The sequence below is a fragment of the Mustelus asterias genome, chromosome 14 (assembly GCF_964213995.1).
Source record: "Mustelus asterias chromosome 14, sMusAst1.hap1.1, whole genome shotgun sequence".
Classification (NCBI taxonomy): Eukaryota; Metazoa; Chordata; class Chondrichthyes; order Carcharhiniformes; family Triakidae; genus Mustelus; species Mustelus asterias.
The window spans coordinates 18507006-18523371 of NC_135814.1; positions in this window are offsets into that span (position 1 = coordinate 18507006).

Genomic DNA, 16366 nt, shown 5'->3' on the forward strand with positions numbered 1-16366 from the left:
CTTCTTGTACTTATCAATAAATTAATTCCATAAGGCATTATTCTTCTAATTTTTATTCTAATGCATAATTTGTACAAAAGCAATTGCCCTTCAATCAATTTTCTCATTTGAATCTACATTTTGGTCCAGTTAAGGTATCTCACATTGGATTTACAAATTGTGTGAGAAAATTAAGTTAATTATGTTTATACATTGGACACCGTATCAAACTAGTGATGTTTGGACGCAAACTTACTGCCCGTTCACACCTCGCTCCCGCTGTACTGAAGATGGGGCGGCACAGTGGTTAGCACTGCTGCCTCACAGCGCCAGGGGCCCGGGTTCGATTCCCGGCCTGGGTCACTGTCTGTGTGAAGCTTGCACGTTCCCCCCATATCTGCGTGGGTTTCCTCCAGCTGATCTGGTTTCCTTCCACAGTCCAAAGATGTGCGGGTTAGATGGATTGGCCATGCTAAACTGCCCCTTAGTGTCAGGGGGACTAGATAGGGTAAATGCATGGAATTATGGGGATAGAGCCTGGGTGGGATTGTGGTCGGTGCAGACTCGATGGGCCGAATGGCCTCCTTCTGCACTGTCGGCCTTCTATGATTCTAAGGAGAATTTGGTGACAAGCCAAATATCCATTCACTGAGGCGGGATGGGAAAATCCTGCTGGCATGAATGGTCGGAAAATTCCGGCCATTGTATTTAAGTTTGGTGCATATCAGATTTTTGGTATCAGGAAAGCTAACTGGCAGCCAAATAGTATTTTTAATTTGTGTGTGTCTAATTTCTGGGGTGAGCTATTTGTCTAAGATATGTCTTCCTTTGATGCTGAAGGGGGCTGCGTTTCCTGTTGGATCAGTGATAATCTATCTAAATTCATAAGTTCATAAATTGATAAGTTCATAAGATATAGGAGCAGAATTAGGCCATTTGGTCCATCGGCTCTGCTCTGCCATTCGGTCAAGGCTGATATGCTCCTCATCCCCATTTTCCTGCTTTCCCCCACTTTCAACTCCTTACCAATTAAAAATCTGTCTAACTCCTTCTTAAATTTACTCATCCATTTTCTTGTTCAACTAAGAAAACTTTCTTTATGAGTTGCTTTATGTTCTTCAAAATGTCTCTCCCTGATTTCCCTCCCACGTCCAGGGTCAGCGCATGTTTCCTGAAGTTGCAATTGGAAAAGGATATGCAGAATTGAGAGCGAAGTAACTTCAAACCTGAGGTGCAGATTAATCAAAATCTTTATCTTCTGCTCTTTTACTTTATCCCCCTCCCTGTAGTTCATTTCCTTAAATATACTTGTTCCTGGTGTGATTTTAGAATGAAGTGCAGATGTCGAATAAGTTTTCATTTATGGTCTATTGTATTCGAATTAGTTCACTCAAACATAGGCCACAATATTATGCTGAGAGGCACACATTGGGAGAATCAATGAACGTCCAGAATTTTATGAACTGGGGACATGGAACTCTGGTTGTGTTTTAACAAATTCCAGATGACAATGCAAACAAATGCCTAAGTGCTTGTATCCAGAATGTGCACCTTTTGGCAAAAGGTAGCCTAAATATAGCTTTTCAATCAGTTGGCTGCCATTTAAGAATGCAGTGACATGGACTGAAAATAGGCCGTTTAGATCATCCAGATCACTTTGATGTTTAGTTGCTTGTTCAAGACGCCGATAGATCATTTTCATCTCCCCATCTCTGTGCCAAGTCTATAGGGCCACATTCTCTACTGCATCACTCATTTCCATGTCTAGTTTTCCAATGCTTAAAGTGAGTTATCATTTATCAGACCAAATAGAAATCTATCAAATATGCTAACAACTTTTAAACGTGACGAGGTTGGCCCATTGAGCTTCTGCTTTCCTTAGCTGAGAATCATGCTCGAAAGTTTTCCATTCCTATATCCACACAAAAAAATTGAAGTGTCTCTCAATATTATAAAAATGTTGCTTTTATTTTCTTTTAAACTTTTTCTCCACTGAGACCATTTAAGTTTAGAGTCATAGAGGTTTACAGCATGGAAACAGGCCCTTCAGCCCAACTGTCCATGACGCCCTTTTTTTTAACCACTAAGCCAGTCCCAATTGCCCACTTTGGGCCCATATCCCTCCGTACTCATCTTTTGCCGATGTAACTGTCTAAATGCTTTTTAAAAGACAACATTGTACCCACCTCTACTACTATCTCTGGCAGCTTGTTCCAGACTCTCACCACCCTCTGTGTGAAAAGATTGTCCCTCTGGACCCTTTTGTATCTCTCCCCTCTCACCTTAAACCTATGTCCTCCAGTTTTAGACTCCCCTACCTTTGGGAAAAGATGTTGACTATCTACCTTATCTATGCCCCTCATTATTTTATAGACCTCTATAAGATCACTCCTAAGTCTCCTACGCTCCAGGGAAAAAAGTCCCAGTCTATCCAGCCTCTCCTTATAACTCAAGCCATCAAGTCCCAGTAGTTTGAGCTTCTTCAGTATCTCTTCACAATTCAGTAATCTAAGTGCCATTATATATTTTCCTAAATGTGGTTCCCAAAACTGGATACAATACTTCATGTGGTCTGAGCATAGATATCTCATAGATTGTTGATATTCAAGCTAGATTTATTCTAAATAGGTCTGCCGACATGGGCTAACAACCTATGAGTGATGGCGGTCATAATATCGTGTGATGGCATCTTCAATATTCAGTCAATTGTCACGCTTAAATCTTCTTCCTTCTCCACTTTAAAAAGGTACCCTTGCTGTATGCATGTATAAAATTTTCAGTATGAAATTACATTAACATATTAATCTATTAACTAAAGACTGGTGCTGCAAAGTATAGGAAAGAATTCTTGAATTGATTTCTCAGTCTCGTGTGTCCAGTGAAAAAGAAAATGCATTCACAGGGAATTCAGGTCAGAGACGAGGCTACAACATTGTACCCTCAAACCACGACATCACATTTCCATGGCTCACAGCCAAGAGAGAAGGCATTTTGAATCTTCTTATTATTATTTTATGACATCTAGAACAAGTCGTATCATCACAACAACAACACCTTGTAACTGCATAATACCTTCAATGTAGAGAAACATCACAAAATGTTTCAGAGACGTAAGGAAACCCAGGTGGTAGGCAAAAGGTATCAAGAGAGGTTGATCAAATGGTTGGTTTTAAGGAAGGTCTTGAAAGAAAGGAGAGAGAGAGGTTTAGGGAGGGATTCAATGTGTGGGGCCATGGCAGCTGAGAGCATACCCAGGTCAGAACAAAGTTGTCAGTCTTTCCTCCTTGGCCTCCCCTGTCTTGAGAGACAGTGGGTGCGCCGATGGGTCACTGGAGTGACCTCTCCATGGCAGGCACCTTTATATGTTCTGGGTTGCCAAGCACTAGAATCCCCTCTTGGCCTTGCTGGTGGAGTCCAAAGGAATACAAGGCAGGACATTTGGTACCAGTGTGGCTGAAAGAGCTGCTGGAAAATGCTCCATTGCAGACACAAACACACACACTCAATCAAACTGAGGGGCAATTTTACCATGGCCAATCCACCAAACCTGCACATCTTGGGACACTAAGGGGCAATTTTACCACGGCCAATCCACCTAACCTGCACATCTTCGGACTGTGGGGGAAAACCAGAGTACATGGCGAAAACCCACACAGACACGGGGAGAAAGTGCAAACTCCACACAGACTGTCACCCAAGGTCAGAATTCAACCCGGGTCCCTGGAGCTGTGAGATAGCAACGCTAACCACTGTACCACCATGCCTTTGACAGAACGATGATTTGCTAGGAATTAAAATGCTAAATCTTAATTAGTTATCCATCTCTACATCAAAGCTAAGCAAGCACTTAATTTACAATGGCAAGGAGGAATTATAATAGCAAACACACGTGAACATAAGTATAGGAAAAGGCCATTCTACCTCTCCCATCGTTTTGTACCTCACCTCAATTTAGCTTCCATTGTTCCATATCCCTTAAAACTCTTGCCTAACAAAAACAAATCGCTCTCAATTTGGAACGTTTCAGTTGACTCATTGTTCACTGCCTTTTGGGGAAAGAGTTCCAAATTTCAATCCGCTTCACATGAAAAAAATGCTTCATTATTTCATTCCTAACTGGCTGGACTGTAATTTTAAGATTACAACAATAATTTGCATTTATAAAATTCAAGTTATTAGAAGTCTTTTCAAATGGGAATTATAAGACAAAATATGACACTGGACCAAATAAGGAGATATTCGGATATGTGACTAAACATGTGGCTAAAGAGGTAAGTTTTGAGGAGTGTCTTTAAGGAGAAAAGCAAGGTAGAGAGGCAGCGAGGTTAAGGGGATGCATTAGGCAGCTGGGGGCATGGTGACCAGTGGTGGAGTGATTAAAATCAGGAACACCCCAAGTAGTCAGAACAGGAGGAACTTGCTCTCCCTGGTTGGTATGGGTGGCACGGTGGCACACAAGTTAGCACTGCTGCCTCACAGCTCCAGGAACCTGGGTTTGATTCCTGGCTTGGGTCACTGTCTGTGTGGAGTTTGCACGTTCTCCCCGTGTCCGCGTGGGTTTCCTCCGGGTGCTCCAGTTTCCTCCCGCACTCCAAAGATGTGCTGGTTAGATTGATTGACCATGTTAAATTGCCCCTTAGTGTCCTGGAATGGGTCGGTTAGAGGGATTAGCGGCGTACATGTGTGGGGCTGTGGGGATAGGGCCTGGGTGGGATTGTTGTCGGTACAGACTCGATGGGCCGAATGGCCTCCTTCTGCACTGTAGGGTTTCTATGATTCTATGGTTCTTCATTCCTTCAGCAGAGGCAATAGTTTCTCCGTATCTATCCTTTCTAATCTCCCACTTTGAGTCCATCACTTCTCAGCCTTCTAAACACGAAGGACACCAAATTTATACAACCTAGCTTCAAAATTTAAGCCTGTCGGTCAGTCTTCCTTCTGGGCAGGCAATCTGTCATGTACAAAAAAATGCATGTCGTAAAGTTGAAAGTCCGCAGCATGTGGGGAAAACTGAATTTTCAGGATCCCCATCTAAAACTCCACCTGCAATGCCTACATAACCTGTCCCTGTTAGTATTGAGGCTAATATCTGCTTTAACTTGTTGCTCGAGGAAAGGAAGTCTGGAGTGAAAGAGGTCTGTGCGGCTTTATGTTAACCCAGTCAGATAGGAGAATGCCAGTTTTGAAGCCTTGATAATAATGGTGATATTTCTCCCTGCATGCTAATTTTAGTGAAAAAGTAAATGAAAAGGCTAAGAAGGGAAATTTGCATTTACTTTATGCAATAAAAATAGCAAACAGGAGAAAATATACCTCTCTAAGTCTTCCTTTTACATGCCAAGTGATTAGGTTTTGTTTGCCCTTGGAAATATACTTTGCACCTCAGTGGAGCCTTTTTTTTTAATGTGAACATAATTGACATGTTGTATTCTTTGCAAGTGACTATTTTAATAATGGCTTGTTAAATGCGACACTGCTATTTAAAATTAAACTGCTGCATGATCTAGCATGTCAAACATTGAAAATAAATGCATTACAAGATGACTTGTATACTTGTAAAACTGTTTATCTATTTGAAGTAACCTTCAATGTTACTGAATAGTACCATCAGTCTTAGATTGATGACCAGCTGGGTTCCTGTACTAGGCCTTTTAAGTGTTTCCTTTTTAACATCGAACAAGTTAACTAGTAATCATTAAAAGTTGCGACTGCATGACATGTATGTACATGCTTATCGATCAAATTAAAACAATCTGCCATTATTATAACTACAAAGAAAATCTAAATATTTAGCCCTTAAGTACACCAAGGTAGAAACTGATCCACATTGCAGCCATTTTCTGGGAGAAAACCATGGGGCAAAAACATACCAACTTCATGGGGCTATGTCCTGCAGTCTAAAGATGCCTGAAATGTGTCACACCCCACATTGTTTTGAAAGATTTTATAGGCATCTCTAGTGGCCACCTAAAACATCTATTTGACCTTTACCATATGTCAGTCCTTGGTTTAGGACTCTTATGCCAAATTCAGCTGCTCTGATTTTCCTGGCGTGGATCCATGACAGTTGCCAGCAGATCACCCAGATCGTCCAAATGAAGCCCAAGAACCTATTTCAGGGATATGGAAATGGGCTGTAATCAATAGTTACCCCATTTTGTTTCTCTAACAGATATTTGGTGCTAGGTTTAGTGAATTTTCACTGGTGCATCGCCAGCCAATCACTGTAAGATTAAGAGCTCCGAACAATTGTGAATGGAGTATTTACACGGAGTTTTAGTTCCCTTTTATCTAACGGAGCTGTGCCTCTGGAGGCATCCTGTAAACATCAGAAATGCATCAGAAGTATAAAAGCAAATTACTGCAGATGCTGGAATCTGAAACCAAAAGAGAAAATGCTGGAAAATCTCAGCAGGTCTGGCAGCATCTGTAAGAAGAGAAAAGAGCTGACGTTTCGAGTCCTGATGACCCTTTGTCAAAGCTTTGACAAAGAGTCATCTGGAGTCGAAACATCAGAAATATAATGCTGGTGGCCGGTAGGACCATTTCTAAATAGTATAGAAAAGTTCATAACCAAAATTAGCAGTGAAATGGCACAAACTCCATTCAGTGTGCGACAGCGGGAAAATTGAATTAGGTACTTCTAACACCTTGTACAGAATGAACGTTTCTTATTGAATAGAAAAAGATTATATGGCATTTGTACATCTAAGTCTTGTGCGAGCAATTGTTACAGAAATACTACTTTGAAATGTGTACCATTTCATATCTGTTAGTTTGGGTATTGGTTAAAGCTGTGTGCCTAAAGTAAAACATGTGTGTCTGTGAACAACTTCAATGAAAGCTATGGTGTTCCTTTAATTGGAAGTCTTTATAGTTCAAGTGTGTGCTCCGATTTTAATCTAGAACACTCAGCGAGAAGTGGGCAAGTTTGTGTCAGGCATCCAATTCATCTCACATTCCTCTTTTGTTTCACTGAAGTAGAATTGAACTGAGTGTGAATTGGGCATCTGATCAGAACTCACCCAGCTCTCAGCAGGTACATCAGGTTAAAGTCAGTGTAGAATTTGTTTGAAGAACAGGAGAGCGGCGAGATGATCTAGACATCTTGTCCTGAGGAGATACTCCTTAAAATGTGTGGTAATCAAGTCATGCGCTCCCCCCACTAAAATTTATATGTCTATAAATTTATAGCAACAGAATAGTTTTTACGAATTAGTTGATCTTGCAATCAATGGAATCCAGTGATTTTTCTTCTATGAGAGTTTTACAGTAATTCACCATCTACTTGCTGTGCTTCTGAATAAATCCTGTATAACAATCATATTGGTTTGTTGATTCGGAGATTTTGCTGATAAGTAGATCAGTGGGAAAGGTATACTGCCACTCTAATTGTGATAAACGCAAAACGTACACATTGAAAAAAAAACAAAGCAAAATGTATGAACACATTTACAACTATTTTGATCTTAGACAATAAAATAAATATTTGTAGTAATGGTTAAAGGTGTCAGTAGCTCGTCTTCCATTTCTAGTTTTCAAGATACAAAATAAGTCTAGCTGCAAAAACTGCAAGCCCCCACTTGTAGTTGTCTCATAGATTGCGTTGAAAGTTCAGAATAACAAAAGTCTGTCAGAAGAAAATATAACATAGTATTTTAATTAAAAATCTCACCTTTTAGAATTTGGGATTATGAACTTTAAAAAAGTGCTATATAATAGATATTTTTTGTATCAGAATAAATCTTTACAATTGAATTATACAGTAGCACTTTACCTACCTTTAGTACTTTCATTAGCTAATTAAAAAAGATCTAATGCTGTACTACATTTAGAATACCTCAGTGTGATAAGGATATGGAAATTACTATTGTAAAATGACATAAAAATGAATACACATTGTTACTTTTTTATTAACTTTCAGTTCAAATAAATGGTCTTTTTCAATGATGTTTTCAGAAATGTGGAATTGAATTTGCTAAGACTTGGATTGGAAGATGGGCTACAAACAGTTCCTGTGTTTGCTGTTACAGATGTTTTGTCAAATGCCTTGCCTGTCAATTTTTTTTTTTGAAAGAGTTATCATGTAGGGCTATTCCTGCCAAACTATTATAAGGAGGACTTTACTCCACTATGAGGAGACAAGTTTAGCAACATTCCTTCCTTCGACATCTTGATCACCAGGGCTACTGGACACCCTGAGGACTTAATAGCATGTTAAAAAAAAAGTATAAGACCTTTTTTGCACATTTCTAATAAGAGTTTACAAAAAAAAAGTGGAAAAAGCTTGTATATAAATAGTTGCTGCTTTAATTGGTATGAAAATTATTAATAAGAAATATATTTAGCATACTGTACAACAGAGTTACCCTGTGCAGGGCTCTATCAAAGGTATCCTTCTGTGTAAGGTCTATAGCATTGTCCCTTACAGCACACAGTTTATAGTATTTTCAGTATTCTGAAAAGCATGTCGGGTGACTTCCATTTCCTATGCAAATGTGCACAGTGTTGCATGTTATGCTGACTATTCCCTCAGCTTTTCAGTGGCATTTTGTTTTGGAGATTTCAGAGGTTGATTGCTTCGCTATTTTTTCGTGTACAGAGAATTGGAAAATGAAATGTAAATGGCGTGCATGGAATTATAACTTTCTGAAAAATATGGTTTCTGGAAATTAGATGTTAAAATCAGCTGCATTTTCAAAATAGATTAGAATTTTTCTAAAGTAATAAAAAAAAATGTTTCTTCAAACTGGTGGTTTTGTGTCTAGTTTTCTTCATGTTCCTTATATATACTCTAGAAGAAAGCAATCAGAGCTGAAATATTAATTCTTGGGGCTATGGACCACCCCACAATGCCAAGAATGTTACAAATTACATCAATAAAGAAGATAATCATAGCTCCATTTAAGTTTATTTATTAGTGTCACAAGTAGGCTTACATTAACACTGCAATGAAGTTACTGTGAAAATCCCCTAGTCGCCACACTCCGGTGCCTGTTCGGGTACACTGAGGGAGAATTTAGCGTGGCCAATACATCTAACCAGCACGTCTTTCGGACTGTGGGAGGAAACCGGAGCACCCGGAAGAAACCCACGCAGACACAGGGAGAACATGCAGACTCCGCACAGACAGTGACCCAAACCGGGAATGGAACCCGGGTGCCTGGCGGCATGAGGCAGCAGTGCTAACTGTGCCGCCATATTTTAAATGCTAGAATGGTTTAATCCAACATATTTATGCAGTTTTCTGCATTGTGGTACGTTTAATGGGTGGCATCGTCTCTGAAAATGTCCCTGGACACCCACCCTTTGGACCCTCTAAAGCTGCTGCAGCTAAGGTTTACCACTCACTAGGAACTGCAAATGAAGCTTTCCTGATCCATAAGACAGCAATAAGCAGTTAACTTCGGTGACATTTAACTCATTCAATTGGTCTGGATTTGAGCATGTTATGAAGGAACAATGGAGCCATTGATGACATTGATCCGCTCAATGTAATCACACCTTCTTATTTTGCTCATGTGTAAAACAAATGTGTTGTGTAAAACATAAAAAATAGGAGCAGGAATAAACAAAGCAGCCCCTGAAGTTTGCACTGCCATTCAATAAGGTTGATGTTCCACATCACTGTCACGTTGCCCAAAATTCTATGGAACTCAGCTTTGAACATGCTGAGCATCTACAATCCTCTGGCATGGAGAACTCCAAAGACTCACAACTTTCTGTGTGAAGAGATTTCAGCTCTAAGTGACCAATTCCTTACCCTGAGATGATGTTCCATAGTTCTAGGCTCTCCAGCCAAAATGACACAGCCTTTCAGCACCACCTTGTCAAGTCCTCTGAGAATTTACACAGCCCTCAAAGAATTTCGTTGTTGAATAGATCAGTATGTGGCTGAGTATAAACTGTGTCCAAACTCTTCTTTTTTACGATGGCGGTGGGGGGCGAGGGGGAGGGGGGAGTGGGCACTGTGGCACAGCAGTTAGTGCTGCCTCACAGCACCAGGGACCCAGGTTCGATTCCCAGCTTGGGTCACTGTCTGTGTGGAGTTTGCATGTTCTCCCCGTGTCTGCGTGGGTTTCCTCTGAGGACTCCAGTTTCCTCCCACAGTCTGAAAGACATGCTGGTTGGGTGCATTGACCATGCTAAATTCTCCCTCAGTATACCCGAACAGGTGCCAAAGTGTGGCGACTAGGGGATTTTCACAAGAACTTCATTGCATTGTTAATGTAAGCCTACTTGTAACATTAATAAATAAACTTTGTGACTGATATCATAAAGCTCTCTACCTCGTGATTCAGTTATAAATGGAAATGCAGTTCAAGAGGAGAGTGAAAATCCACTTAGTTCTTTCAGGCAGAGTAGCATTCCTGCTGCCCTGACAAATGTGTTCATTTTGTACTTTGCAACAACACTTTGCCGTAGCATGTAGTCAAACCATTTTTCTCAAGTAGCCTGTTACATCTGTCACTCCAGCTGATCTGAAAGGGGAAAGAAACCAGTTGGACCAATGATGCAATAAATTGAAAGTAATGTATTCTCATAGTAAATTCCCTGTTCTTTGTGGAATGTCTCTAAGCTAACACTGTAACATTACCTATGATCAACTATGAGGTAGGTCATAAATGAAGAGTGACCTCCATCGCATGTGAAGAATGGCCATTTGATTTGATTTGATTTATTATTGTCACATGTATTGGGACACAGTGAAAAGTATTGTTTCTTGCACGCTATACAGACAAAGCATACCATTCGTGGAGTACATGGAGGAGAAGGAAAGGAGAATGTAATGTTACAGTCATAACTAGGGTGTAGGGAAAGATCTGCTTGATATACGGCAGGTCCATTCAAAAGTCTGATGGCAGCAGGGAAGAAGCTGCTCTTGAGAAGTTGGTACATGAGTTCAGACTTTTGTATCTTTTTCCTGACAGAAGAAGGTGGAAGAGAGTATGTCCGGGGTACGTAGGGGCCTTGATAATGCTGGTTGCTTTTCCAAGGCAGCGGGAGGATGGGAGGCCGGTTTGCGTGATGGACTGGGCTACGTTCACAACCCTTTGTCATTCCTTGCGGTCTTGGTCAGAGCAGGAACCATTCTAAGCTGTGATACATTCAGAAAGGATGCTTCTTGGATTGCCAACATCACAGCTTAACATCTTAAGAAGGGTTAGAAATGTCAGGATCAGAGGTGGGGGTTGAAGAGAGTCCAAAAGCCAAATGCAAAATGCTATCCTCATGGTTGACAAATTCTGAAAATGTGCGCACTGTTGACTTGGCAAGTTGAATAAAACTTGTATTTACCGGTCTTGAGTAACAACTTTCGTCCCAAACAACAAAAAAACAGTTTGCACTTCAATATTTCATCAGCAGCAGCTCAGGTCAAACGAGCTTGTTCGTTTAATAAACCCTATTCTCAATCAACACTGACAATTTCTCCTGACATCTCATTCCCTCTTTGACAGCTGGAACTTTTGGCAAAACTGCGCAATCTGCGTTATGAGAAGATATTAGCATATAATTATTGCAATCTTAGAATCCAACGTATCTCATTTTGTTAGTAATAACAAGATAATTGCATCCTCAATCTTTCTGAGGCAGGTGTTTGACTGTGCAGACTTCAACAATCTGCAATAATTTATAAATTTCAACTGGGAATTCAATCATAGTTATTCTCAAGCACTTGGGGTGAATGGAGTGACTCTCAAGAGATGACACTGAGAGCCAAGCAGAGGTTCATAGAAATTACAACTGAACCTGATTTCACTTAATATAATTACAAATCTATCTGATGAGGCTCATGGCACACAAATTTTCTTCAATGCAGTGCTGCTCATTTTTGGCAGATGTTTCTTGGTATCTTTTGTCTAAAGAGGAACATTTCAAATTGACAACAATTCAGCACAGTGATAAACTAAGCAAACTAAGTTCATATGCCATAGTCCTCTTTCTGTTTAAAGGTCAGGAGTTATAAAAATAAATTTATCATTCTTTTTTGTTTTAGGTTTTTTAATGTAGATTTCGCCCCCGCCGCCCCCCCCCCCCCCCCACCCCCCCACCCCGGCCCCCGGCACATATTGTGGGCAAGGTGGTACAGCGGTTAGCACTGCTGCCTCACAGCACCAGAACATAGAACATTACAGCGCAGTACAGGCCCTTCAACCCTCGATGTTGTGCCGACCTGTGAAACCAATCTAAAGCCCATCTAACCTACACTATTCCAATATCATCCATATGTTTATCCAATGACCATTTAAATGCCCTTAATGTTGGCGAGTCCACTACTGTTGCAGGCAGGGCATTCCACGCCCTTACTACTCTCTGAGTAAAGAACCGACCTCTGACATCTGTCCTATATCTATCACCCCTCAATTTAAAGCTGTGTCCCCTCGTGCTAGTCATCACCATCCGAGAAAAAAGGCTCTCACTGTCCACCCTATCTAATCCTCTGATCATCTTACATGCCTCTATTAAGTCACCTCTTAACGTTCTTCTCTCTAATGAAAACAGCCTCAAGTCCCTCAGCCTTTCCTCATAAGACCTTCCCACCATACCAGACAACATCCTGGCAAATCTCCTCTGTGCCCTTTCCAATGCTTCCACATCCTTCCTATAATGCAGCGACCAGAACTGTACGCAATACTCCAAGTGCGGCCGCACCAGAGTTTTGTACAGCTGCAAAAACATAACCTCATGGCTCCGAAACTCAATCCCTCTACCAATAAAAGCTAACACACCATATGCCTTTTTAACAACCCTATCAACCTGGGTGCCAACTTTCAGGGATCTATGTACATGGACACCAAGATCTCTCTGCTCATCCACACTACCAAGTATCTTACCATTAGCCCAGTACTCTGTATTCCTGTTACTCCTTCTAAAGTGAATCACCTCACAATTTTCCGCATTAAACTCCTTTTGCCACCTCTCAGCCCAGCTCTGCAGCTTATCTATGTCCCTCTGTAACCTGCAACATCCTTCCGCACTGTCCACAACTCCACCGACTTTAGTGTCTACCGCAAATTTACTAACCCATCCTTTTACGCCCTCATCCAGGTCATTTATAAAAATGACAAACAGCAGTGGCCCCAAAACAGATCCTTGTGGTACACCACTAGTAACTGAACTCCAGGATGAACATTTCCCATCAACCACCACCCTCTGTCTTCTTACAACTAGCCAATTTCTGATCCAAACCACTAAATCATCCTCAATCCCATGCCTCCGTATCTTCTGCAATAGCTTACCGTGGGGAACCTTATCAAACGCTTTACTGAAATCCATATACACATCAACTGCTTTACCCTTATCCACTTCTTTGGCCACCTTATCAAAGAACTCAATAAGGTTTGTGAGGCACGACCTACCCTTCACAAAACCGTGTTGACTATCTCTAATCAAATTGCTCCTTTCTAGATGCTTATAAATCCTATCTCTTATAATCCTTTCCAAAACTTTGTCCAGTAAGGCTCACTGGTCTATAATTACCAGGGTTGTCTCTACTCCCCTTCTTGAACAAGGGGACAACATTTGCTATCCTCCAGTCTTCTGGCACTATTCCTGTAGACAATGACGACATAAAGATCAAAGCCAAAGGCTCTGCAATCTCCTCTCTAGCCTCCCAGAGAATCCTAGGATAAATCCCATCCGGCCCAAGGGACTTATCTATTTTCACACTTTCCAGAATTGCTAACACCTCCTCCTTATGAACTTCAATCCCGTCTAGTCTAATAGCCTGTATCTCAGTATTTTCCTCGACAACATTGTCTTTTTCCTGTGTGAATACTGACAAAAAATATTCATTTAGCGCCTCTCCTATCTCTTCAGACTCCACGCACAACTTCCCACTACTGTCCTTGATTGGCCCTAATCTTTCCCTAGTCATTCTTTTATTCCTGACATACCAGTGACCTGGATCTGATTCCCGTTTGGGTCACTGTCTGTGCGGAGTCTGCACGTTCTCTCTCTGTCTGCCTGGGTTTCCTCTGGGTGCCCCGTTTTCCTCCCACAGTCCGTAAGACATGCTGGTTAGGTGCATTGGCCATGTTAAATTCTCCCTTAGTGTACCCGAACAGGCTCCAGAGTGTGGCAACTAGGGGATTTCCATTGCAGTGTTAATATAAGTCGACTAGTGACACTAATAAATAAACTTAAACTTAATATTGCTGATAGCTTCATTGAGAAACTAGCAAAGGTCAATCCAGTGGATCTAGTTTTAGAAGTCTTAACAATGCACCTAAGAAGTAATTGTATTATCAGACAGAGATGATTTATCAAAAGGAAATTGTGTTTGACAAATGGAATAGATTATTTTGAGGTTGTAACTGGTAGAGTAAATGAAGGGGCGACAATAGCTATAGTATACACTGGTTTCCATATGGCATTCAATAAGATGTTAACAAAAAAAAATACATAATAAGGGCTCATAGATCCAGGAGTAATATATTAGGGGAATACTGTGTACAGTCCTGGTCTCCAGATTTAAGGAAAGATTTACATTTATTCATCCACAGCGTCACTGGCGAGGCCAGCATTTACTTGCCTTGCAGGTGGATTAGCGAAGGTTCATAGATTGTTTCCTGGGTTATCTTATAAAGGTTGTCTTTTGATGAGTGGTTGTGTAAATTGGGCCGATACACTCTGAGTTTATAGTTATGAGATGTGAATTAAGTGAAACATACTGTACAAGATTCCGACGGGGTCTGACAAGGTAGTTACTTAGCATTCAAAACAAAACAGATGAACTGGTAGCGCAAGTAGAAATTAATAGGTGTGATCTGACAGTGACATGGCTACAGGATGATATAGAATGGGACCTAAGTATTGAAACGTATGTAACATTTAGGAAGAATAGGAAGTTAAGAATAGATGGAGGGATGTCTCTGTTAATTAATAATGGTATTAGCACATTAGAGAGGGATTGCCTAAGTTCAGGCAACCAGGATGTAGAAGCAGTTTGGGTTGAGATAGATATTATAAAGGCAGGAAGTGACTTGTAGAAATGACTCTTATTGTAACTACACAGCAAGACAGAGCATAAGAGAAGAGATAATGGTAGCTTGTCAGAAAGGTACTACAATAATCACGGGGATTTTAATCTACATACAGATTGGAAGAATCAGATGGGCCAAGGCAGCATATATGAGGAATTCATAGGCCATTTTTGGAATCGTTTCTTAGAACAACATGTTCTGGAGGTAACCAGAGAGGAGGCTATACTGGACCTGGTATTGTGCAATGAGATAGGATTAATTGATAACCTCATTGTGAAGGCACCACTAAGTAGCAGCAATCATAATATTGAATTTTACATTCAGTTTGAGGGAGAGAAGAGTGCATCCAAAACTAGTATTTAAAACTTAAATTAGGGCAATTATGAGGGCATGAAAATGGAGCTAGACAAAGTGAACTGGAAAATATGCTTCAGGGATAGATCAATAGATACTTAGTGGCAGACGTTTAAAGGTATAATTAAGAATACACAGAATAGACATATTCCAATGAGAAAGAAAAAATTCCAAGGGGAGAATCACATCATCTGTGGTTAACTAAAAAAAGTTAAAGACTGTATTAAACTTATTGGTGTAAAGACATGTGGCAAGTCAGAAGATTGAAAAGAATATAAACAATGTAAAATAAGATAAAGAACATAAAATAATGACAAAAACATTGATAAGGAGGTGTTAGGAACCCTATTGATTTTCAATGCGAGGGCACCCTGAATCCCAGAAGGGAAACTTGGAACACCGGTTCTTAACAAGTTATTTTTGCAATTTGAAACACAGTGTGAGAACAGGGATGAAACCTGGTGAGGAAAGGGATCAGTCTTGGAAATTATTCAAATAACACAATGATTAATGAACTTTAAAACTCACAAGAAAGGCAACAGTAAAGAACAATATCTACAATTAACTACAATAATAATTACCAAGACGGTATACTTGAATTACTCCACATCTAAATCTATTTACTTTGCTTAAATTCAGCGGGTTGACACGTCTGATCTGAGGTCCTTGAACTCTTTCTTCAAAGTTCTTTCCAACTTTCCCTTACGGTACTTGTTGACTATCGGTCTTGTGCCAGTATTTAGCCAGTTTCTTTCTTAAACTCTGGAAAGACACATTCCCCAAAACAACATCCCATAGATTTTAATACCATGTGCCAAATCCAGCAAATAATTACCACACATGGCCTGTAGTTTTTTCTTGAGAACCTTTCTTCTAGTTTAGGGTACAATTTCTGGGGTTTAGCATAGACAGCTTCTCTGCTTTTGGTACAACAGCTTGACTCTCTCTCAGAGAAAAACAAATTCTGTTTACAAACTGGGCATGCTATACGCTAGGCACACTAGACTGCTAGACTCCAGTTTACTTAACAAAATATCAGTTTCACC